Source organism: Pinus tabuliformis, chromosome 8 (assembly GCF_031772625.1).
Source record: "Pinus tabuliformis cultivar Carrire ecotype Pingquan chromosome 8, CPIR1, whole genome shotgun sequence".
In the NCBI taxonomy this organism is placed as follows: Eukaryota; Viridiplantae; Streptophyta; class Pinopsida; order Pinales; family Pinaceae; genus Pinus; species Pinus tabuliformis.
The window spans coordinates 1,875,469,315-1,875,492,354 of record NC_142294.1 but is presented as its reverse complement, the minus strand read 5'-3'; the positions used below and the strand labels follow the sequence as shown (position 1 = coordinate 1,875,492,354).

At 35.2% G+C, this 23,040-nt stretch overlaps 2 pseudogenes across 1 annotated transcript; both read left to right on the top strand.

Moving 5' to 3' along the window:
• The first annotated feature begins 265 nt into the window (after positions 1-265).
• Positions 266-12,426, top strand: LOC149243858 (lipase-like PAD4; annotated as a pseudogene).
• Positions 12,427-14,245: 1,819 nt separating this feature from the next.
• On the top strand, positions 14,246-22,357 carry LOC149243857 (lipase-like PAD4; annotated as a pseudogene). Its single transcript, XR_016246045.1, has 4 exons — positions 14,246-14,409; positions 20,057-20,381; positions 20,517-21,245; positions 21,379-22,357. The product of XR_016246045.1 is annotated as a lipase-like PAD4 (transcript).
• Positions 22,358-23,040: the final 683 nt, after the last annotated feature.

Sequence of the window (23,040 nt, the reverse complement as noted above, 5' to 3'; positions counted from 1 at the left end):
CAAATATGGACATGTATAATTTAATAGATACACAAGATCTTTAATAGTTCCACTATATACGTACATCTGAAATACTTCTAGAAATCTTAACGCAAGCACTGGAAATGATAGTTATTAGTGATATATGCTTTCATCAAAATAATTTGGATAAATCTTTAATGGAAGAACCCATTAGAGTAATCATTCATCCCCCACCATTACGATGCTTTTATGTTGCATAAATATGTAACCAACCCCCCGGATGCGGGTGACACAGGTGTCATAAATGATATACAGGCCAACTGTTAAATGCGGGTACCGCCTGCTGCAGAGCAGCGGGGCTCCCCAGAACCTTACCTCATGTAAAACTGAACAACAGCATTACGATGGATATGGCAGTATCTGGGCATTTATGGTGTGCTCTGTTCGAAGCATGGCAAGGAATGTTATATTCAAGGCATCCCGGCTCATCCCTCTCATGGTTAGTATTCAATCCTCTTGCTCTGAGTTCTGGCTTTCGAAGGTTTCGAGTGGGGAGAAGATCTCCGTTTACAGAGGCGAGCTCTGCAGGACTCAAGCTCGTTTCAGGGGTAAGCGGTTCTCACCTCCTTCTCAGACCCTCTCAGTTTGTATTTTCTTACTCTCTCGCTCAATCCTTCCGACTCTCAATTGCCTTCTTTGCTTGTTCTATTGATTATGTGGCCCTCCCTACGTTCCTCATCATGGTCTGCCAAAGTGACAGGAAGCGACCCAGAGGGCGTAATGGTAATGGCTCTTGACCTACAGCTAGCAGTTCTGAGAACCCTGAACAATCTCCCATTAATCTCCCTCTCTCTCAGGCGAATGTGCATTCTCCTAGCCCTGCTCGTAGGCCAATCCCGAATAGTGCTTTCCAAACCACCCATTTTAAATTCCAAAGAAATCTCAACAGGCCTCTGATTTCTTCCCATATCACCATCATCCTCTCGGAAGAAGAAAACTAGATCCATCCTCTGGCTTGCATAGCTCCGGAGCCCTCTCATAGCAGCGAGCAACATTTGACAGTGGGAAGCCAGGAGAAAGATTTGGTTGATCAACCAGGTCAAATTGACAGTCCAAGAATCATTCCGCCTCATATAGATATTCTCCCTGCTGCAGGGGATGGAATTCTGAATGATACTAATCACCCCATGTTAATCCCAGAGGATGATAAGGCCGGCAATGACGATCTGTGTTTGGGTAGCGCATGTCTAGCAGAAGAGAAGACTCCTGGCGGGGATACGGAAGCTTAAGGCCACCTGGGTCTGTTTTGTCTCTTTTTTGTTTTTTGGCTGTCAAGCAGATGAACGCATCCAGGTTTCTTTGATTACAGTCATGATTCATTTCCATCATCTTGACGCTTTTGGTCATTTCCAGGGCAGTGGCAACGTTTCTACAGTCAGACTCGTTATGGATATCAGCTCTCTTGTACTCATGCACAGTCTTCTGATCTACTGGTCCTTCTCTGAAATGTATTTCTGTCATGTAGTTTTTTGTAGCATATATGCCCAGAATCCTTCCATTCTGGGGCAAACGTGCTGTGTAGAGAGCCCTCATGAATTCTTTTCTGAGGCCTCGATTACTTGTAAAATATTTTTACTTTAAGTTAATAGATCTTAGTCTTTGCAGAGAAAAAAAAAATATGTAACCAACCGATCTTTCTTTTCAATAAATATATACAACGACTTTGTCAGATCTTAAATATGTTATAGATAAATCTTTCTATCTGACAATATTATAAATGTTTCGTAAGTTCTTCACTAAGTGAACGATAAAATGGAAAATGGTTAGATGCTGAGGTGCGGTTATCATAGGTTTAGGGTCTAATCTTTGGCAAGAATATATGTTTGAGAGTTGTTTTTAAAAGTTATAAAATATTTAAAATTAACAAAAACATATTAAGTATTTATTTTTAATGAAAATAAATTTATATCTTCGAGGTGTTAAATGGGAAATTCGACTTCTTTCCTGATAAATTAAAAAAGTATTTTTTTTTTTTTTTAGATTTCACTTAATTTTTGTTTTTCAGATTGGAAAATATTGCAAACATGAACTAACAAATTATTGTTTTAATAGTATTTTATATTTATATTTGCTATTTAGGCATAGAGTTGGTTAATGAATTGTAGTTGTTTGGTTAGAGTTCGTATTCTTTGGACTTAAGCAAATAGGTTTCAAGCCTTCCACAAGAGTGAAAGCTTACTTTCTTATGGATTATTTTATGGACTACCAAGTGACATGGTTTTCCTTGAATAATGGTGGTGATGAGTCAATACATTGATGATAGATTTTCCCATTGTATTTAAGAAAATAAATTAATACTTATTATTTAAAATATGATTATTAATGTGTTTTTCTTAATATTTATGAATATCTAATACAAAATATTATCCACACTTTTACATTTAGGTTATTATTATTATTAAAATTACTATTTCACAAATATGGACATGTATAATTTAATAGATACACAAGATCTTTAATAGTTCCACTATATACGTACATCTGAAATAGTTCCAGAAATCTTAATGGAGGCACTGGAAATGATAGTTATTAGTGATATATGCTTTCATCAAAATAATTTGGATAAATATTTAATGGAGGAACCCATTATGGTAATCATTCATGGAACGGAGCAATAACATAGTGCTCCAATAACCCCGATGTGATAGTATGTGGAATATCGGAAATCGCTATCGGACACTCCAATTCTAGGCTCCTTCCGTTCCGATCTGGCGATGCGATAACAATCGCGAACCCGATAACCTTTCCACTCTTCTCTATAATGGTTCGGGTCTGGGCTGTCGGAGTTCGGACTTCGGCGGTTCCAAAGGTCCCTTCCACTCCACTTGTGGTTCTTGCGATGCGATAATGGTTCGGACCCGATATGGGTATGAACCAGATTCAATAATATTTCAAGTCCAGAACTACGTCTAGATTAAGTCTTTTTCAAAGATTTCCTGTGTAAACAGAGGTTCCACTGCGGATCATAGATTTTGGTTTTTCTTTTTTTTAATAATCACTAATATCATGTTCTGAAATTGTTAATAAAATAGAGAGTTTGCATTAATGAAATTGTAATTTTAAATGTTTAAATATATTCAATAGCGTGGAAGAACTTTTACTACTATTTAAATATGTTTTTTTCAGATTTTTTATTATATTTAAAGAAAAAAGATAAAAATTAAATGATCACTATTTCATAAAAATAAAAATAATTTTGTGGGGTAAGTTTATCTTTTTTAATTATTCTTAGGAACTTACATTTAGAGAAAAAGTTAATAAAAAATAAAAAAAATATCGAGATTTAATAAAAATAAAGATAATTTTGTCCAGGTAAGTTTATCTTTTTAATTATTCTTATGAACCTTCGCTCCTTCTGTTCCGATCTGGCGATGCGATAACAATCGCGGACCCGATAACCTTTCCACTCTTCTCTATAATGGTTCGGGTCCGGGCTGTTGGAGTTCGGACTTCGGCGGTTCAGAAGGTCCCTTCCACACCACTTGTGGTTCTTGCGATGTGATAATGGTTCAAACCCGATACAAGTATGAACCAGATTCAATAATATTTCAAGTCTAGAACTACGTCCAAATTAAGTCTTTTTCAAAGATTTCCTATGTAAACAGAGGTTCCACTGCGGATCTTAACAATGCATGTAAGAGAACAGGCACACCGATATGAAAGGGAAACAACCCAACATGCCTAAGCTTAAGTGTTAATTGGAAACCAAAGATTGAATCACTATTAATAAAACGCAGAAAATAACAGAACCGGAACTGATACACACATAAAAATACTAGTTGACAGGGAACCATACAATCAGATGCACAGAGACATCACAAGGATTCATCTTTGATCTACTCTCTACTCCTTACATAATTAGCTTCTCTGCTTGCTTTTAGAAACCAGAAAGTGAAATACTCCGCTTGATTTTCCATTTGCTCACCGAACAAGTTTCTACGCGCATAGATGAGAATGGTCTTATCTGCTACGATGAAATAAGCTGAGCCAATATCCCTAGTTAAAGTACACAACACAACATGCAATTTATTTAAATAATTACAATGAGTGAGACTAATGAGAGTGAGAATGAAGAGAATGTATTTTGCAAATCTATAATGTATAAAATTTGATACATATATTCATGAGGAGAATCAAGCAACTACAACATAATAATAATAATGGGGGATTTGATCAAATTAAATTGTTGGCTTACTTGAGGGGGCAGTAAGTGCCTGTGCAGCATGGTTGAGGTTAGCCCGTGCCCAAGGAATAGCCCTCGCTCCTAGCATCTGCACATTATTAACGACCTGCGTCATACATTAACCCACCCATCTGCACATTATTAACGACCTGCATTATACATTAACCCACCCCAGCAGCGAATAACCTGGTTTCATACATTTCAGAATGCAAAGAGACATCAGTTTCATTCTAATGCATGAAATGTGTCCTTATTACTCGAATTTATGCCTACATACCTCATTGTCATGGTTATGGATGATTGTCGGGCATAAATGGTTCAACCGTCATTGTAATGGATCAAAACGTGCCCTTATGCTTCAACCATTCATACATTTCAGAATGCAAAGAGATCACTTTCAAAGGCACTGTGAAAGATGGGTGTTCGACAGTAATTTTTTTATTTCATTTTTTCTTAATCCTACATACGTGGTTATGAACGAGAGGCACAGTAAATTTTTAATCATGCTTTGTAAAAAATTAAGATAGGTATGGTCTAAGTATGTGTTCTAGACATGCAAGAAAGTTACTGTAGCTAGTTTCATCCATTGATTTACTGAGGACTACAAGAATATACCGGCATCTTTCAATTCAGGCCATCCAATCAACAAGATTAATTAACAAAATGATTAACTTGCCGATTCTGATAGGGGGGACGCCTATCGGCGTAAATATATACATAGTCAAGATTGATAAAATTTAATTAATAAGGACGAAATATTTTATTTATGGATGTTGTCGACATTGAATTTTTTTTTTTATTAATATATTTTTTGATACACCTCAATATTTTTGAATTATCCATATTTAAATATTTTACTTATAATCTACATTCAATTTTATTATTGCTAATATTTATAAATGTCACATATTAATTCTATATTAAGAGTTGAATAAACTATACATCTCCCTTTTGAGGAGAAGAGAGATGGCAGCCACAACAGAAACTAAGGTTCTTTTGTAGGAAATGGAAAGGTGAAGCCGCTAGAAGTCGAGGTATTATTGTCCAAGCTATTTTCATCTATAGGTCTCGGTCATTGGAAGGTCATCTGTTGTGGGTTGTAGAAGATGGTGCTTTGTCGAAGGTGGGTGGGTTGTCTACCAAAAGCCCTTTCTGGTGGCTACCCTAGCCACAACCCCGCCCTATCTGGCTCACCACTAGAGTCTTGTTGGAAGCTACCACGTCACTTATAGCTAGCCTCATTTCTTGTTTCTCGAATGTGTGGCTCCTCTAGAGCAATGGCGATCATATTTGGGTTTTATTTGTGATACCCTCACTATTTAGACAAAGGGAGAGTCATTGTTTACCCCTTCCTTTGGTCACATCTATGATCTTGTTGTGGGATGCAACAACGAGTGACGAGCTCTCAAGTGAGATGTGTGCCCCCAAATTGTTGGGGCAAATGTTTGTTCAAACCTTTCAGAGGAGAAGCAAGTTAGCATGTAAAGTGCTTGTCATAAATCCTCAACCAAAAATGAATCTCAAGTCTATTGTTAGTCAAGTCCTGTGCTATTTGCACTTTAATTAGGATAGAAATACTTCAAAGCTTGACTCTTTCCCTATTTTTATCAAAATCTTGGTTGGAAGGTCCCTCTACGTCATGGTCAAGGAGAAAGAGGTTGTTTCCTCTCTTGTAACAAGTATTCACTCCAGGACTGGAGTCCCTCCATTAGCGATGTATCTCCTTTTCGATGGGAAACAATTAAATGTGTCAAAGGATCTTATAGATTATGGCATAATAAAGGATTCTACTAGCTCCCTTATTGCAGGGTTGAGTCGAGGTGACCAAGGAAAGGAGGCGTCCTAAACACCTAAACCCTTGTCCTTTAAAGACGCCCTCAACCTAGGTTCCAATTATGAATCTACAAAGGCTCTTTCAGGCCAATATGCTGTGGTGGAACATGCATTGGTCACCCCTTCATTACAGATGAATGGTATATTCACTAAGATCAAGATTATAGACTATTAACGTCATGCAGTCATTTGTTGTTTCAATGGTTTCTAGCCCCTTGCCTTTGCTCTCAGGGCTTGGGTTCATCAAAACGTGGAGTTTATTTTTTACTCCAAAGGTTTTTTCGTGGTTGTTTTCAAAGACCTCGAAGATTAGCAAAGGGTCTTCGACCAAGGACCCTAGTTTTGGGGTCGCACTAGTCTCTTGATTCAACTATGGTTTGGAGAGTTCAATCCCCTTTCCATGAATTTTTTGGCTACTCCTGTGTGGGTTTGTCTTCCCAACCTACTCCTACAATGGATTCAACCAGACTTCTTGGAAGCTATTGGAAACACTTTAGGTCATTTCGTCAAAATCGACAATGAAACATTGGCAAACCGGTTCATCTCTTTTATCCACATTTTCATGGAACTGGACTTAAACAAGGGTCTTCCAGATAAAATCAGTCTTGAATGGGATGGGAAGGAGTATCTACAGACTCTGGACAATGAAAACCAAGCTTTTAGATACAGAGTTTGTTAGCCACCAAGGCATCTTCAAAATGCATGCCTTGCATCAAAAGGGAAGTCTGGCTCCTCCAAGCCACGAAAACCCAGTTGCAGGTCAAGGGAATAGAAGCCACCCTCCACTAGAAAGAGTCTGACAAGCGAGAAAAATGATTCCTTTTAGCAATAGAAGCCAAATTCAAATACCTCACTTTCTCAACATCAAGATTGTCCTATAATCCAAGCTTGTGTCTTTTTGAAGAATGTTAACCTCCTCAAGTTTTATAAAAATGTTACATCACAAAAAAAGATATATTCTTGTTTGTACAATTGATCCATCACATTATAAAAAAATATTTAAAATCATTCTGGGTGAAAAATATTTATTGCATTATTACCTTATCTAAAAAGAAAATTTTAGAAAATAATAAAAATAATATAAAATAAATATTTATTTATAATAATTATTACTTATATATGATGATGATGGTGGTGGTGGTTAACGTCCACTAAAACCAAACTTTGGTCTATCAGACCTAAAGAAACGAATTATTTAGTTTCATTTAAGATTTTGTTCCTATGCTTAAAAAGCTTGGAGAGAACCTTCCCAAGCTCATTATAATTTTGACATCGTAAAAGGCTAGGAAGCTCAGTATTGCAACAAAGATTATGAAACTGAGATCTAATGTGGTTTTACGTGGGGCACTTTAAGAGCAAGTGATTTTCATCCTTGATGTTCATATTCCCATAGAGATGGTAGATCCTTTCCATCCATGGTGTTTTAGGAACTGCCCAACGACCCGTTTCACTATGGAGTTCATGACACTTCATCCTAATGTTGGCTATATTAATTTTCTTCTTTGAGCTAATTAAAACAGACAGATACTTTTGATCTTCGAGGGTGGGGTTGATGACCTCCTTATAATATCTTAATTTTCTTTTAGCTGCTAAATCTTTCTCACACCACATTTTTTCTTTGAACTTAGAAGTAACAATATTTTTAATGATATAATGTTTTGCAATGCAACATTCTCCTTTATCTCCCAATGGTTTAACCAGGCCCTAGTGTCTTTATACCAACTTCGTTTGAGCCTTAGGTGGTTTTCGCTGGAATTTAAAGCCAGCTTAGGAAGTCTATGGTCTCCTATGTTATTGAGTTTGTGCTTGTACAACAGAAACCTAGTCATAGCTAGGCTCTCCATAGCAGAAAGACCCACTTCTATAATTTAACTATAGTAAACTATATTCATCACATATGTGCAATCAAAATCGTGTTTATGTGTGTAATTATAATTTTCTAATAAATAATGAAGATTAATTTTTTAATGCAATTTGTTTAAAAAGAAATCATAAGCATGAATATATTAATAATATGATGGAACTCACACTATAGCAAATTATTTTAACTATTTTATTTTAAAAAATCATTATAATTTTAATAATATAATGAAACCACAACATAATAAATCATTTTAAATTTTTCAAGAAAATCATTATAATTTTGGCCAATTTAGACGTTACGAAAGTTCCAACTCCGTAGCTTACCCTATGAATTGCATGACTTTTTCAAAGTAAACCAATAAACTACTAATATGTTATTTCATATAAATATGAATAATATTAATTCTATAATTATTAAATTATGATATTATATTAATTATTTAATATATATTATAATGAAATATAATATTAGAATTAACAAAAAAATATTTTTATTTTTTATATTTATAAAATAAAATTATATTATTAATATATTTTAAAGATTCAAATAATTATTAATGATTATATATATATATATGAATTTTCAATAAATTAGAGGATTTATGAGTACACAATCAACAACAATTAACAATTATGGAAGGATTTACTTCTTAACTTTAACAGAACATGCAGAAAAGTTAAAATAAAAATATTATACATGCATTGAAGAGGTTAGGCTCATTGTGAGAATTGATCATCATTTTCATCATCCTATAGGGAGGTCATGGAAATTGAAAAAAAAACCAAGTAATTTGAATAAAAACAATAATTAGAAAATTAGCAGGGGTTGAGTCCCTACCTTGATTTCTTAAAATTTTTTAATTTTATTTTTAGAATAAATTGTTTTATTGTTTTGATACTTTAAATTTAACATAATTATTATTTTTATTTTAGATATTTATTTGATTAGAATTTTATTTTGTATGATTATTTTTCCTGAATTCTATATTAACAACTATTTTTTTATATTAAAATATTATTTATTAAAAAATAATATTTTTTATCAAATGTGATATTATAACTGCTAAAAAATCTCTTAATCTATTTAATTTAATACCAAAACCTATTCTTAATAATTATTTTTATTTAATTTATTTTTTTATTAATAATTAATAACATTTTATAACTTTATCTCCTTAACCCACAACAGATACTTAATAAATTTGAATTCATAATCTTCCCGCAAATATCGTCACAAGTCCTTTCCCCCCCACATGGTGTATTTACAACTATCACAGGGAAGTACTTCGGAAATTTCTCAGGAAATGAAAAGGTAATGGCCGGAAGTGACCTTCCACCGGTGACCGGACTTTCTCGCTAGCCGTCAATATCGCGATCATCGGAGAGGGTTAGTTCCAGGAGGCCACGGCCAAGGTGTCTGGAAATATCTCCGTCAAAGAAAATCAACTAATTATATTCAACCCACACTTCAAGTCTGGAATTTGTTGAAGTCTCCATTCCATTCATTTTCTGGGATATTGTTCGGAACTTTCTTTCCCTCCCTATAAACTTATAAAGACACCCCGGTTGCATTATACAGAAGCACCAAAAGCTTTGTGAATCACACTGCGGCTGCATATACAGAAACTAGAAAAGCATTGTGAAGCAATAGCAAATCATTTTTATTCGCAAGATATCATTGTTTTATTTACATTTTGACAAATGCCTGTGTGTCAGAGTTGATTTTGTGTATATGTTGAATTGATCTTTCCTGGAATAATTTTTTAAGATGGTGAAGATTGTTTTTTTTTTTGTTAGTTTTTAACGTGGTATAATAATTTTTTAAGATGGTGAAGATTGTTTTTTTTGTTAGTTTAACGTGGTATTTTTTTTTGGCAAAATTTGAACTTTGTAGTAGGTAAAATAGAGCTTTTATATCAGGTGGGAACTAATTTTCTGGTAAATTTATCATTTTCTTTCTGGTAAATTTATCATTTTTTATTGAGCCTTAAGGTTTATTTTAGAGCCCAGTCTGATGTGTAAAGCTGTCCATTCGTCATCAAAATTGAAATTTTGTTAATCTGTCAAAAAAATCGGTGCTGATGTATGCCTCCCAGTTCACAGTCATAACATCGGTGCCTGCTAAGCATGGAGTATTTAACATACGCAAAATTCCTGTTCTTAAGTATTTGGAACGTTTCTAGGAATACTGTCCCTTTAGACGAAGCAGTCTAAGAATAGATTCTATGTGTTGGACGATATTCAAGATTAATACGTTGGGTTTGAACCTCCTTATATTAAAATTTAAATTGTTGTTTGTTTCTGAAGGGATAAAATGGTGGCATTTGCTTTGTAACTTCGAATGGGATTGTGATAAATAATGATATGATCTGTAATTAGTTATGGGAACTTATAGTGCCTGGAAATGGCAGATCCAGTAATCTTGTATTTGACCTGCTTCTTCAGTATGGTGCTTATAATTTACAGAAATGTTGTTGCAGGTTCACTGTTGGTCAAGATATTGAAACTTTCCTTGTTTCATGTGGAATACTGCCCAAGGCTTGGGAAGAGTCATGTCTTGCAAACAACTCAGAGAGTTATAGTGTGAATGAGTATGAAGGTGCTGCATATGTCGCCTTTCCTTCCTTTTATATTATCGAAGGTTTCATCGTCAAAGGGAGTAAATATCGAGATGGCAATATAGAAGCTTACAACAAGTTCTTTTCTGGTTGTGTCAAGGGTAATGGTGATCAACCAGCTCTCGTCCATCAGGGTGCTCTCAACTTGTTCATCCATATCATGGAGAATATAGATTTCCCAGCAAAGGTAAACTCATTTATCTTTCAGGATTGTTTGATCTTAGATTCGTTAAAAAAGGGTTTGTGACTTCACTCATAGTATATGAAATTTTTTTAAAAAGGGAATATTAACGTTGTATTGATGCCTTCTATGATCGAGCAGATGCAGGTGTATACAGACTCAAAACAAAGGAAACTCAAGCCCATCATATTTGTTGGTCACTCCATAGGAGGGGCAGTTGCAACCTTGGCCACCCTATGGATATTGCAAAAGAGGCTGAGGCAATGCTCTCCCTTTTGTATCACATTTGGTTGCCCTTTAGTGGGAGATGTAAACCTTGTTGAAGCAGTTGGCCGTGAGAATTGGGCAGGCAACTTTTTGCATGTGGTTTCCAGGCATGACATTGTTCCTACGATGCTGTTTGCACCAGTTGAGTCAATTGCTGAACCCTTGATTGCTATCTTCCCTTACTGGCAAGGCATAATGCAGGCTAATGACAGTAAAACTATACCTGATTATTCTATTCAAGATGCTAGTAGGACTCTTCTCAATAATGTTCTGCAGTATCCCCTTACAATAGCGAACTATGAGCTTGATTCAAGCCCATACAGACCTTTTGGCACTTACATGTTTTGTTCAAGTGAAGGCGCAGCTTGCATTGAGAATTCTGAGATCGTTTTGAAGATGCTTCATTTGACAATGCAGAGCCATGAAAAACCTTATCATAATATCGTAAAGGACAGTTTGTCAGAGCATGTAGTGCATGGTTCTGCTTTGAAACATGCCATAGAAAAGTCCATCAGTGGTGAAAAATTTGCAGAACCTGATTCAGAGTCCTCTTACAAGATAGGAATGTCATTACAGCTAGAAGCTATTGGTGTCGGGGTTCAGGTAATACACTCAATTCCCTTTCAAGTAGATTTTGAAAGAACCCCATCTGCATTTCTCAATTTTATTTTCTTCTCTTCACGTACTAATTGATGCCTAAACCGTGTTCTTAAATTGTTGTTATCAACTTTGTGCAGCATGATGATGCACTGATTCGCCATGGAAATAGCAAGAGGCATTGAAAACAGGCATCATACAAATGTTGGTAAGCTAGCAATTGAATTAAGCGAGAAACAACGTAATATGGCAGAGGTTGAGTGGTATAAAGAGCGTTGTGAGAAGGAAGATGGAATCACGTATTATGATTCATTCAACAAACATGAGGATTTGGAGGCTAATGAGCGGAGGTTAAAGCTGGCTGGGTTTTGGGATGAGATATTGAAATGTGGGAGAGACATGAGTTGCCCAGTGATTTCCAATCCCAAAATAAGTGGATAAATGCTGGCAATACATATAGAAGACTTGTAGAGCCTCTGAATATTGCATTTTATTATCGCATGTCTAAGGGTAAAGGCAACTATGTTTCAGATGGAAGACCAAATCGCTATAAAGTTCTTCAGGAATGGATGGAAGCCAAAGAAAAGACCCGCAGTGCAAGAGGTCAAAGGAGCCGCACCAAGCCTGCATCCCTCACCGAGGATTCATGCTTTTGGGCACGAGTAGAAGAGCCTTGGAAAGACCTGGAAAATCTGAAACAACAAGGCCAACACCAAAGCCTACAAAGTCTTGGAGAGTTTGAAAAGTATGTGACAACGATGAACGACGCTCTCAAAATCTCTCCAGATGTTTTCTTCAAAGGAAGTAGCTTCATGGCATGGCGTGAAGAATGGGAAAAATATAAAAGAGACAATTCCCCTTAACGGAGTTCTCCTTTCCTTTCAAGGAGGTAATGGAAAGAAAAAGTTTGAAAAAGGTGAATTTTGCAGGGTATCTGAATAAAAACGCTGTTCCTTCTGTTTTTGGGTTGTAATTTCTGTTTGTAACTGCGAGGAAGAGGACTTTCTTCCTATCAGATCGCTTGTTTTCTTTGACATATGTCATTTCGTTTCATTTGTTAAAAATTAGTTCTCTGAAATGTTAAAATGGTTATTCTAGCGGGACTTAAGAGTGCTGTAATGTTATAATGGTTCTGCAGGCAGGACAACTGAAAATAGTGCTGTAATGTTATAATGGTTCTGCAGGCAGGACAACTGAAAATTGTAATTTTCTTTTGTATAGTACATGTTTGACGGATGTCCTTGATATAGAATGTCGCGAAAATAAAATGTCTGCCTATAAGATGTTACTTGAAACGACTCACTGCTGCATTTTTTGAGTTTTTCATGTTGAGAGTTGAGAACGCTGAAAATACACTTTGGAATATGTTTCAATATGGTAATATGGTAATATGGAGGGTTGTGATTTTATTCCGGTGTTTTTTGAGCTCCATGAAAAAGTTAATAATAAATTATTGAGTTTAGAGATTTATTAAGGGAAGAGGTTTATTTTACATTCTAGTATAAGGGACATGTGTAAGTATGTAATTTCCTCAAAAAATAAAAAAATAATTTTAGCTAATATTACTAAAAAAAATAAATATCCATATAAGTAAATAATTAAAAATTTATTAACTTGATTGTTAATATTTCCCTTTCATTCTACTTGGTTGTTTGATATTTCACTTTCACTTTCAAGTAATAAATAAAATAATTCCATGTCTATCTTAAATAATATAATTTTATATAGCTTTACAAAGATAAAGTAATTAAAAAAAAAATATTCTCTTATAAATATCTCTAGTTTAAAACTTAAATAAATTGTTTGAATATCCATATTAACTAATATATTTCTGTACTAACTCTTTTTCTCTCTTATGTGTGTATTAATATTTATTTTAGTAAAATATTTCAACGTTTGAAAGGAAAAAGTAATTAAAGATAAAATAATGTAGTTACTTCTTAATAATAGAAAATGTAACTCAATCAATTTTTAATATATTCAAAAATACAATATAAACAATGAAAAATTACCACTATAGATTTATCTTAATCACATATTTACCAAGCACTAAAAAAGGTTAAATCTGTGGATGTGTAAATCTTTTTTCAAATGTAAGATTTAATCCCTCTCTGCTCTTGATAAAATCAGATATATAAATCTTTTTTCAAATTTAAAATTTAATTTCTGTTCTCCTAGTAAAATCTTTAATTAAAATAAATCTATACTATTTTTTATTAAAAAGATAATAGCTCTTCACCCACCTCACTTATCCATTCTCTTTAGTCGTTTCCACAGTCTGTCTATGCGTTTTCTCCATGTGCTTGATGGCACCTTCCGGTGGGGTCACTCGTACAGCCATGTGACTTCATATATATCGGTTCCATCATTTATCGTCTCACCTAAGCCGTTATACATATATATAGTTTCCTATCAAGTTTCCAAGAGTTTTGTTTTTACCATCGAAAGAAATGTGTTGGGTTATCGGGGCACAAGCAAGAGGAAGGCTATTTATCCATTTTTTTTCAGAGAGAAATCCATATATATGGCCGAAGCCCTGAGAATACAATATGGCCGAAGCGAGTCAGAATACGGCTGAAGCCGGAATACATTATGGCCCAAGCCAGTTAGAAATACGGCCGAAGCCAGCTGATTTTTACGCAAAAGCCGTCATATATATCGCCGAAGCCCTGAGAATACAATATGGCCGAAGCGAGTCAGAATACGGCTGAAGCCGGAATACATTATGGCCCAAGCCAGTTAGAAATACGGCCGAAGCCAGCTGATTTTTACGCAAAAGCCGTCATATATATCGCCGAAGCAAGGGGCCCTCCGCAGGGATCGAGCGAAAGCCATCCGCCCCAACCGTCATATCATGCACGCCGGGTGCCTATTCACCCATATATATATCTATCAAGTTTTCTAGAGTTACAAGTTGTTTTACCACTTAAATGTGTTAGGTTATGGTGGCACAAGTAATAGGAAGGTTATTCATCTTATAATTTCGTTATTCTCGACCATATATACAAGTGCTAGTTTCAAGTTCGTGGGTGATTGAACTTTACCTAAGTATTTGCTATATTTTTTGGATTTCTTTCTTTCATAAATTGTTAATAGATGGATAGATGGTTCCCTATCAGATTTTCTATGTGAATTGAGAGGATTAAGTGTTGCTCTGCCTTGCTAATACAACAACAATAAGAATGTTGAATTGAAAGGATTAAGTGTTGCTCTCTCTTTCTACAACAACAAGAAGGTTATTCACCCTCTCAGATTTCGTTATTTTCGACTGTATTGGTTTCAATTGTGCCATTGAAATTTGAATAAACATTTGTATTGGATCCATGTTCTCCTTCTAGGGACCCAAATGAGAGTAAGATTCCTTTCAACTGAAGGCCTCAGAAAATGAAACAGATGAAGTGCAAGCCAAAAGGCAATGCCAGCGAACTAAATTAGGGAGTTCCGCAGACGATTTTGAAGAAATTGTGGGTGTTTTGGATAGAATTCAATATATGAAAACCAAGCATGGAGACTAGAATTTTATATCTATGTTAGTTTAATGTTAGAAATTGTAATTATTCTTATATGAGTAGTTGACTAAACATAGAGAGTCAGTTCGTTGAGTGATTGAGTGTTGAGTTAAATCGAGTTAAGTGATAGAAGATTTTTAGTGTGTGGTTGCATGTGATTGCATGTCAAGATATTTTAGACAAGTAGCTAGTTGGAAAAGGATAAATACCACGATTTTTAGTGTGTGGTTGCATGTGATTGCATGTCAAGATATTTTAGACAAATAGCTAGTTGGAAAAGGATAAATACCCTTTACTGGGTTCATTGTAAGTATCCTGATTTATGTAATCAATAAAAGAAAATCAACTCGTGTTTTATGTGTGAATTCATGCTTTATCTCCTCTATTCTCCATCTTCCTACATATTGATATCGAATGGAAAAATTATAAAGACACAGCGTGCATGTGAGAGTAATAAGAAAGTCGAAAATTTCTCCACCACTGTAGCCGAGCTCATTTGGTTTGTAAACAACATAAATTTAAAATAAAAGGATCTGTGAAAAGGTTACGAAGGGTGCTTTAAAGGTTGAGTAAAGAGTAATTTCAAATATATTTTGGAGATTTCTATGAAATTGGGTTTTTCATTAAAAAAAGATGTTATTTTTTTTTTTTTTTTTATGGGAAGTGTGTTTAGGATTTTGTAAAGTTTGGTTTACAAAAATATTTTGTTTAGTATGATAATTTTTTTTTGCTGAAGATTGTGTCTTACGGGGTGTATATTGAAAATTATATTTTTTTAGGGGGTGATATGGAAGACAATGTCATGCAATCAGCAAAGCAGCTATAAAAAAAGGAATAACCACAATCATGGGTCATAAAGCACGACTGAAGAAGACTAACAAAAGGAATAATTATGATCAGCCCTCTCTTAGCCAAGTTATATGGTATTATTTTGGAAAGGAAGTTGAGCATATGGCTTGAAAGTGAAGGTAAGCGGGCCAAAGGCCAAGCGGGTTTTAGAAAGCAACACTCAACCACAGACCACCTCGTTATGCTTAGGATCATTGTGGAGGAATGCCGCAATGATAAATCCAATCTCTTTTGTTGCTTTCTGGACTTTAGAAAGACTTTCGATACGGTTCCTAGAAACAACCTTTGGAACAGATTAGAAGAGCTAAAGGTTCCTTTTGAGTTGAGAGCTACCGCTATAAGGTTATACGATAATGTAATTGCCAAGCTAATGACCAATGAGGGGTGGTCAAAAGATATTAAGTGTCATATCGGAGTTAAACAAGGTTTCCCCCTCTCCCCTACCCTATTTGGCATTTACATCGACAAGCTAGAAGGTTGTTTAGAGGAAGCAAAATGTGCTGGCAAGATCTTAGCTGGGATAATCATCATCCTTCTTCTCTACGCTGACGATATTGTTCTTCTGGAAAGGTGACCATCTCATCCTGATAAGCAACTTATACTTCTTAAGTATTTATGCTCTATCATGGGTATGATTGTTAACACTGACAAAACAAAAGTTATGATTATCAAATCCAAGAAGGACAATTACGCTAATTTTATGTATGACAATAGTAACTTGGAGGAAGTGTCTTCCTACAAGTACCTAGGAATTGATATTCATCACAAGCTCAACTGGAACTATAGCATTGAGAAAAAGATTAATGGGGGATGGAAAGCTTATTTTGGTCTTGAAAATAATTGTAAAATGGCAAACCTCGTAATGTGGGATAGAAAGAAGTTCCTCTTTGAAACTTTAGTCACTCCGGTTATCTTATATGGATGTGAGGTCTGGGGTTGTAGCATCTTTAGACAATCCTGGAGAAAGATTGAGCAAATCGAGAAGCGTTTTATAACGTATAACCTCAAAATTAAAAGCAACACACCCTATCCTATTCTCCTTATATAAGTGGGTCTTTCCCCTATCAAGAGCCTAGCTATGACTAGGCTTCTGTTGTACAATCACAAACACAATAACATAGGAGACCATAGACTTCCTAAGCTAGCTTTAATTCCAGCCAAAACCACCTAAGGCTCAAACGAGGTAAGTATAAAGACACCAGGTCTTGGTTAAACCATTGGGAGATCGACGAGAATGTTGCATTGCAAAACATTAATAACATTAAAAATATTGTTACTTCTAAGTTCAAAGAAAAAATGTGGTGTGAGAAAGATTTACCAGCTAAAAGAAAACTAAGATATTATAAGGATGTCATCAACCCCACCCTAGAAGATAAAAAATATCTCTCTGTTTTAACTAGCTCAAAGAAGAAAATTAATATAGCCAAGATTAGAACGAACTCTCATGAGCTCCATAGTGAAACGGGTAGTTGGGCAGTTCCTAAAACACCATGGATGGAAAGGTTCTGCCATCTTTGTGAGAATACAAACATCGAGGATGAAAATCACTTTCTCTTAGAGTGCCCCGCCTACAACCACATTAGATCTCAATTTCAAAATCTTTGTTGCAACATTGACCTTCCTAGCCTTTTAGGATGTCAAAATCACATTGAGCTAGGAGGTTTCTCTCCAAGCTTTTCCAGCATAGGAATAAAATCTTAAATGAAACTAAATAATTCATTTCTTTAAGTCCGTTAGATCAAAATTTAATCTCAACGGATGTTAACCACCATCATCATCATGGTCAACAATTATTTCCTTATATTAAAATATTATTTATTAATAAATAATATTTATTTTGTGAAATTAACTATAATATTATAATAGCTAAAAAAAATTCTCAACCTTACTCATAACTATTTTAATTAAATTTATTTTTTTCAACGAATAATTAATAAATAATAAATATTTGTATTTAATTTATTTTTTCAACAAATAATTAATAAATTCGAATTCATAAGTTGGTCTTTTCGCAAATTTCCGTATTACCGGGAATTACTTCGGAAATTTCTCAGGAAATGAAAAGGCAATTGCGGGAGGTGACCTTCCACCAGTGACCGGACGTTCTCTTTAGCCAACAAAATCGTGATCATCGGAGAGGGTTAGTTCCAGGAGGCCACGGGCAAGGTGTCTGGAAATATCTCCGTCAAAGAAAGTCAACTAATTATATTCAACCCACACTCCAAGTCTGGAATTTGTCGAAGTCTCCATTCCATTCATTTTCTGGGATATTGTTCGGAACTTTCTTTCCCTCCCTATAAACTTATAAAACACCCCGGTTGCATTATACAGAAGCACCAAAAGCTTCGTGAATCACACTGCGGCTGCATATACAGAAACTAGAAAAACATTGTGAGGCAATAGCAGCAAATCAATGGAAATTTCTCAGGAAATGAATACTAATTACCGGAACTGACCTTCCACCGGTGACCGGACTTTCTCGTTAGCCGTCAATATCGCGATCATTCCAGGAGGCCACGGGCAAGGTGTCTGGAAATATCTTGGTCAAAGAAAATCAACTAATTATATTCAACCCACACTTCAAGTCAGGAATTTGTCGAAGTCTCCATTCCATTCTTTTTCTGGGATATTGTTCGGATCTTTCTTTTTCCTCCCTCGAAACTTATAAAGACACCCCGGTTGCATTATACAGAAGCACCAAAAGCTTTGTGAATCACACTGCGGCTGCATATACAGAAACTAGAAAAGCATTGTCAGGCAATAGCAAATCAAAATGGAGGCAGAGTCATCCACCCCACTGTAAAGAAAATCATTTTTATTCGCAAGATATCATTGTTTTATTTACATTTTGATAAATGCCTGTGTCAAATTTGAGATAATTTTGTGTATATGTTGAATTGATCTTTCCTGGGATATTTTTTAAGATGGTGAAGATTGTTTTTTGTTTGTTTGTTTAACGTGGTTTTCCAAAAAATTCGAACTTGGTAGTAGGTAAAAGAGAGCTTTTATATGAGGCTGTAATTAAATTTCTGGTATTAGTTTTATTGAGTTTAGAGGTTTATTCTACAACCTAGTCTGATGTGTAAAGTTGTCCATTGGTCATTAAAGTTCAAATTTGGCTAATCTCCATCAAGAAAAAAAAATTAAAAATAAAAAGTTTAAATAACTATACACAATATTTAAATAATATCCACTCATAAAATAATTGCCTTTAAAGAAATTGGATCCACTTAAATAACTATATACAATATTTAAATAATATCAAAAAAAAATTACCTTTAAAAATATTGGATCCAATTAGATTCCTCTAGAATCATGTTAAATTTATATTTAAGATAGATTTATGGGATATTAATCTCAATCCACTTAAATAACTATATACAATATTTAAATAATATCAAAAAAAAATTACCTTTAAAAATATTGGATCCAATTAGATTCCTCTAGAATCATGTTAAATTTATATTTAAGATAGATTTATGGGATATTAATCTCAATAGTTTTTATGGAAACAACTAATTTTCAAGTAAATTTATCTCTTTTTTTAATGGGTTTGATTCAAGGTGCTGGTGCATGCCTCCCAGTTCAGAGTCATAACATCGGTACCTGCTAAGCATGGAGTATTTAACATACACAAAATTCCCGTTCTTAAGTATTTGGAACGTTTGTAGGAATACTGTCCCTTTGGACGAAGCAGTCTAAACATAGATTCTATGTGTTGGACGATATTCAAGATTAATATGTTGGGTTTGAACCTCTTTATATTAAAATTTAAATGGTTGTTTGTTTCTGAAGGGATAAAATGGGGCATTTTCTTTGTAACTTTGAATGGGATTGTGGTAAATAATGATATGATATGTAATTAGTTATGGGAACTTGATACTGCCTAGAAATGGCAGATCCTGTAATCTTGTGTTTGAACCTCTTTACATTAAAATTTAAATGGTTGTTTGTTTCTGAAGGGATAAAATGGGGCATTTGCTTTGTAACTTTGAATGGGATTGTGGTAAATAATTATATGATCTGTAATTAGTTATGGGAACTTGATACTGCCTAGACATGGGAGATCCTGTAATCTTGTATTTGACCTGTTTCTTTAGTATGGTGCTTTTAATTTACAGAAATGTTGTTGCAGGTTCACCGTTGGTCAAGATATTGCAACTTTCCTTGTTTCATGTGGAATACTGCCCAAGGCTTGGGAAGAGTCATGTCTTGCAAACAACTCAGAGAGTTATAATGTGAATGAGTATGAAGGTGTTGCATATGTAGCCTTTCCTTCCTTTTATAATATCGAAGGTTTCATCGTCGGAGAGAGTAAATATGGAGAGGGAAATATAGAAGCTCACAAGAAGTTCTTTTCTGGTTGCGTCAACGGTAATGGCGATCAACCAGCTCTCGTCCATCAGGGTGCTCTCAACTTGTTCATCCATATCATGGAGAATACAGATTTCCAAGCAAAGGTAAACTAATTTATCTTTCAGGATTGTTTGATCTTAGATTCGTAAAAAAAAGGTTTGTTACTTCACTCATTAGTTATGAATATTTTTGAAAAAGGGAAGGGTAACGTTGTGTTGATGCATTCTATGATCGAGCAGATGCAGGTGTATACAGACTCAAAACAAAGGAAACTCAAGCCCATCATATTTGTTGGTCACTCCATAGGAGGGGCAGTTGCAACCTTGGCCACACTATGGATATTGCAAAAGAGGCTGAGGCAAAGCTCTCCTTTTTGTATCACATTTGGTTGCCCTTTAGTGGGAGATGTAAACCTTGTTGAAGCAGTTGGCCGTGAGAATTGGGCAGGCAACTTTTTGCATGTGGTTTCCAAGCATGATATTGTTCCTAGGATGCTGCTTGCACCAGTTGAATCAATTTCTGAACCCTTGATTGCTATCTTTTCTTACTGGCAAGGCATAATGCAGGCTAATGACAGTAAAACTATACCTGATTCTTCTATTCAAGATGCTAGTAGGACTCTTCTCAATAATGTTCTGCAGTATGCTCTTACAATAGCGAACCATGAGCTTGATTCAAGCCCATACAGACCTTTTGGCACTTACATGTTTTGTTCAAGTGAAGGCGCAGCTTGCATTGAGAATTCTGAGATCGTTTTGAAGATGCTTCATTTGACAATGCAGAGCCATGAAAAACCTTATGATAATATCGTAAATGACTGTTTGTCAGAGCATGTAGAGTATGGTTCTGCTTTGAAACATGCCATAGAAAAGTCCATCAGTGGTGAAAATTTTGCAGAACCTGATTCAGAGTCCTCTTACAAGATGGGAATGTCATTACAGCTAGAAGCTATTGGTGTCGGGGTTCAGGTGATACACTCAATTCCCTTTCAAGTAGATTTTGAAAGAACCCCATCTGCATTTCTCAATTTTATTTTCTCTCTTCACGTACTAATTGATTCCTAAACCGTGTTCTTAAATTGCTGTTATCAACTTTGTGCAGCATGATGATGCACAGATCGCCATGGAAATAGCAAGAGGCATTGAAAACAAGCATAATACAAATGCTGGTAAGCTAGCAATTGAATTAAGTGAGAAACAGCGTATTATGGCAGAGGTTGAGTGGTATAAAGAGCGTTGTGAGAAGGAAGATGGAATCACGTATTATGATTCATTCAAGAAACATGAGGATGTGGAGGCTAATGAGCGGAGGTTAAAGCTCGCTGGGTTTTGGGATGAGATTATTGAGATGTGGGAGAGACATGAGTTGCCCAGTGATTTTCAATCCCAAAATAAGTGGATAAATGCCGGCAATACATATAGAAGACTTGTAGAGCCTCTGGATATTGCATTTTATTATGGCATGTCTAAGGGTAAAGGCAACTATGTTTCAGATGGAAGACCCAATCGCTATAAAGTTCTTCAAGAATGGATGGAAGCCAAAGAAAAGACCCGCAGTTCAAGAGGTCGAAGAAGCCGCGCCAAGCCTGCGTCCCTCACTGAGGACTCATGCTTTTGGGCACGTGTAGAAGAGGCTCGAAAAGACCTGGAAAATCTGAAACAAGGACATCACCAAAGCCTACAAAGTCTTGGAGAGTTTGAAAAGTATGTGACAACCATGAACGACGCTCTCAAAATCTCTCCAGATGTTTTCTTCAAAGGAAGTAGCTTCATGGCATGGCGTGAAGAATGGGAAAAATATAAAAGAGACAATTCCCCTTGACAGAGCTCTCCTTTCCTTTAAAGGAGGTAATGGAGAGAAAAAGTTGGAAAGAGGTGAATTTGCAGGGTATCTGAATAAAAACGCTGTTGCTTCTGTTTTTGGGTTGTAATTTTCGCTGCGTACTTTAGATGTAATTTCTGTTTGTAACTGCGAGGAAGAGGACTTTCTTGCGATTAGATTGCTTGTTTTGTTTGACCTATGTCATTTCGTTTCATTTGTTTAAAAATTAGTTCTCTGAAATGCTAAAATGGTTACTCAAGCGGGACTTATGATTGCTGTAATGGTATAATGGTTCTGCAGGCAGGACATACTGAAAAGTCTCATTTGCTTTTGTGTAGTACATGTTTGACGGATGTCCTTGATACGGAGTTGTTGCGAAAATAAAATGTCTGCCTATAAGATGTTACTTGAAACGACTTACTGCTGCATTTTTTGAGTTTTTCATGTTGAGAGTTAGAGAACGCTGAAAATACACTTTGAAATCCGTGTTTATAAATTTTTATATCACATTTTTAATTATTCTGATGTGTGTATCTATTTATTTATATAGGTTTGTATTTTTTTTTTAATCAATTGGTGAGATTGAATATTCAGAAAATATGCTTCTCATTCATAATAACATGGAGGGTGAAATAATAACATGAAGGGTTGTGATTTCACCCTGCCCTCTTTTTTGAGAGTGACTTGATGACACCTTCCGGTGGGGTGACTCGGAGGGTCATGTGACTTCATATATAGCGGTCCCATCATTTTCCTTGATAGGTTAAATTTTTCCTCGAATAAACTGTTTTTACATTGTTGTCTCACCTAAGTCGTTATTTATATATATGGTTACTATCAAGTTTTCTAGAGTTACAAGTTGTTTTACTACCGAAATTATAGAGTTACAAGTTGTTTTACTACCGAAATGTGTTGGGTTATGCTGGAATAAGCAACCAGAAG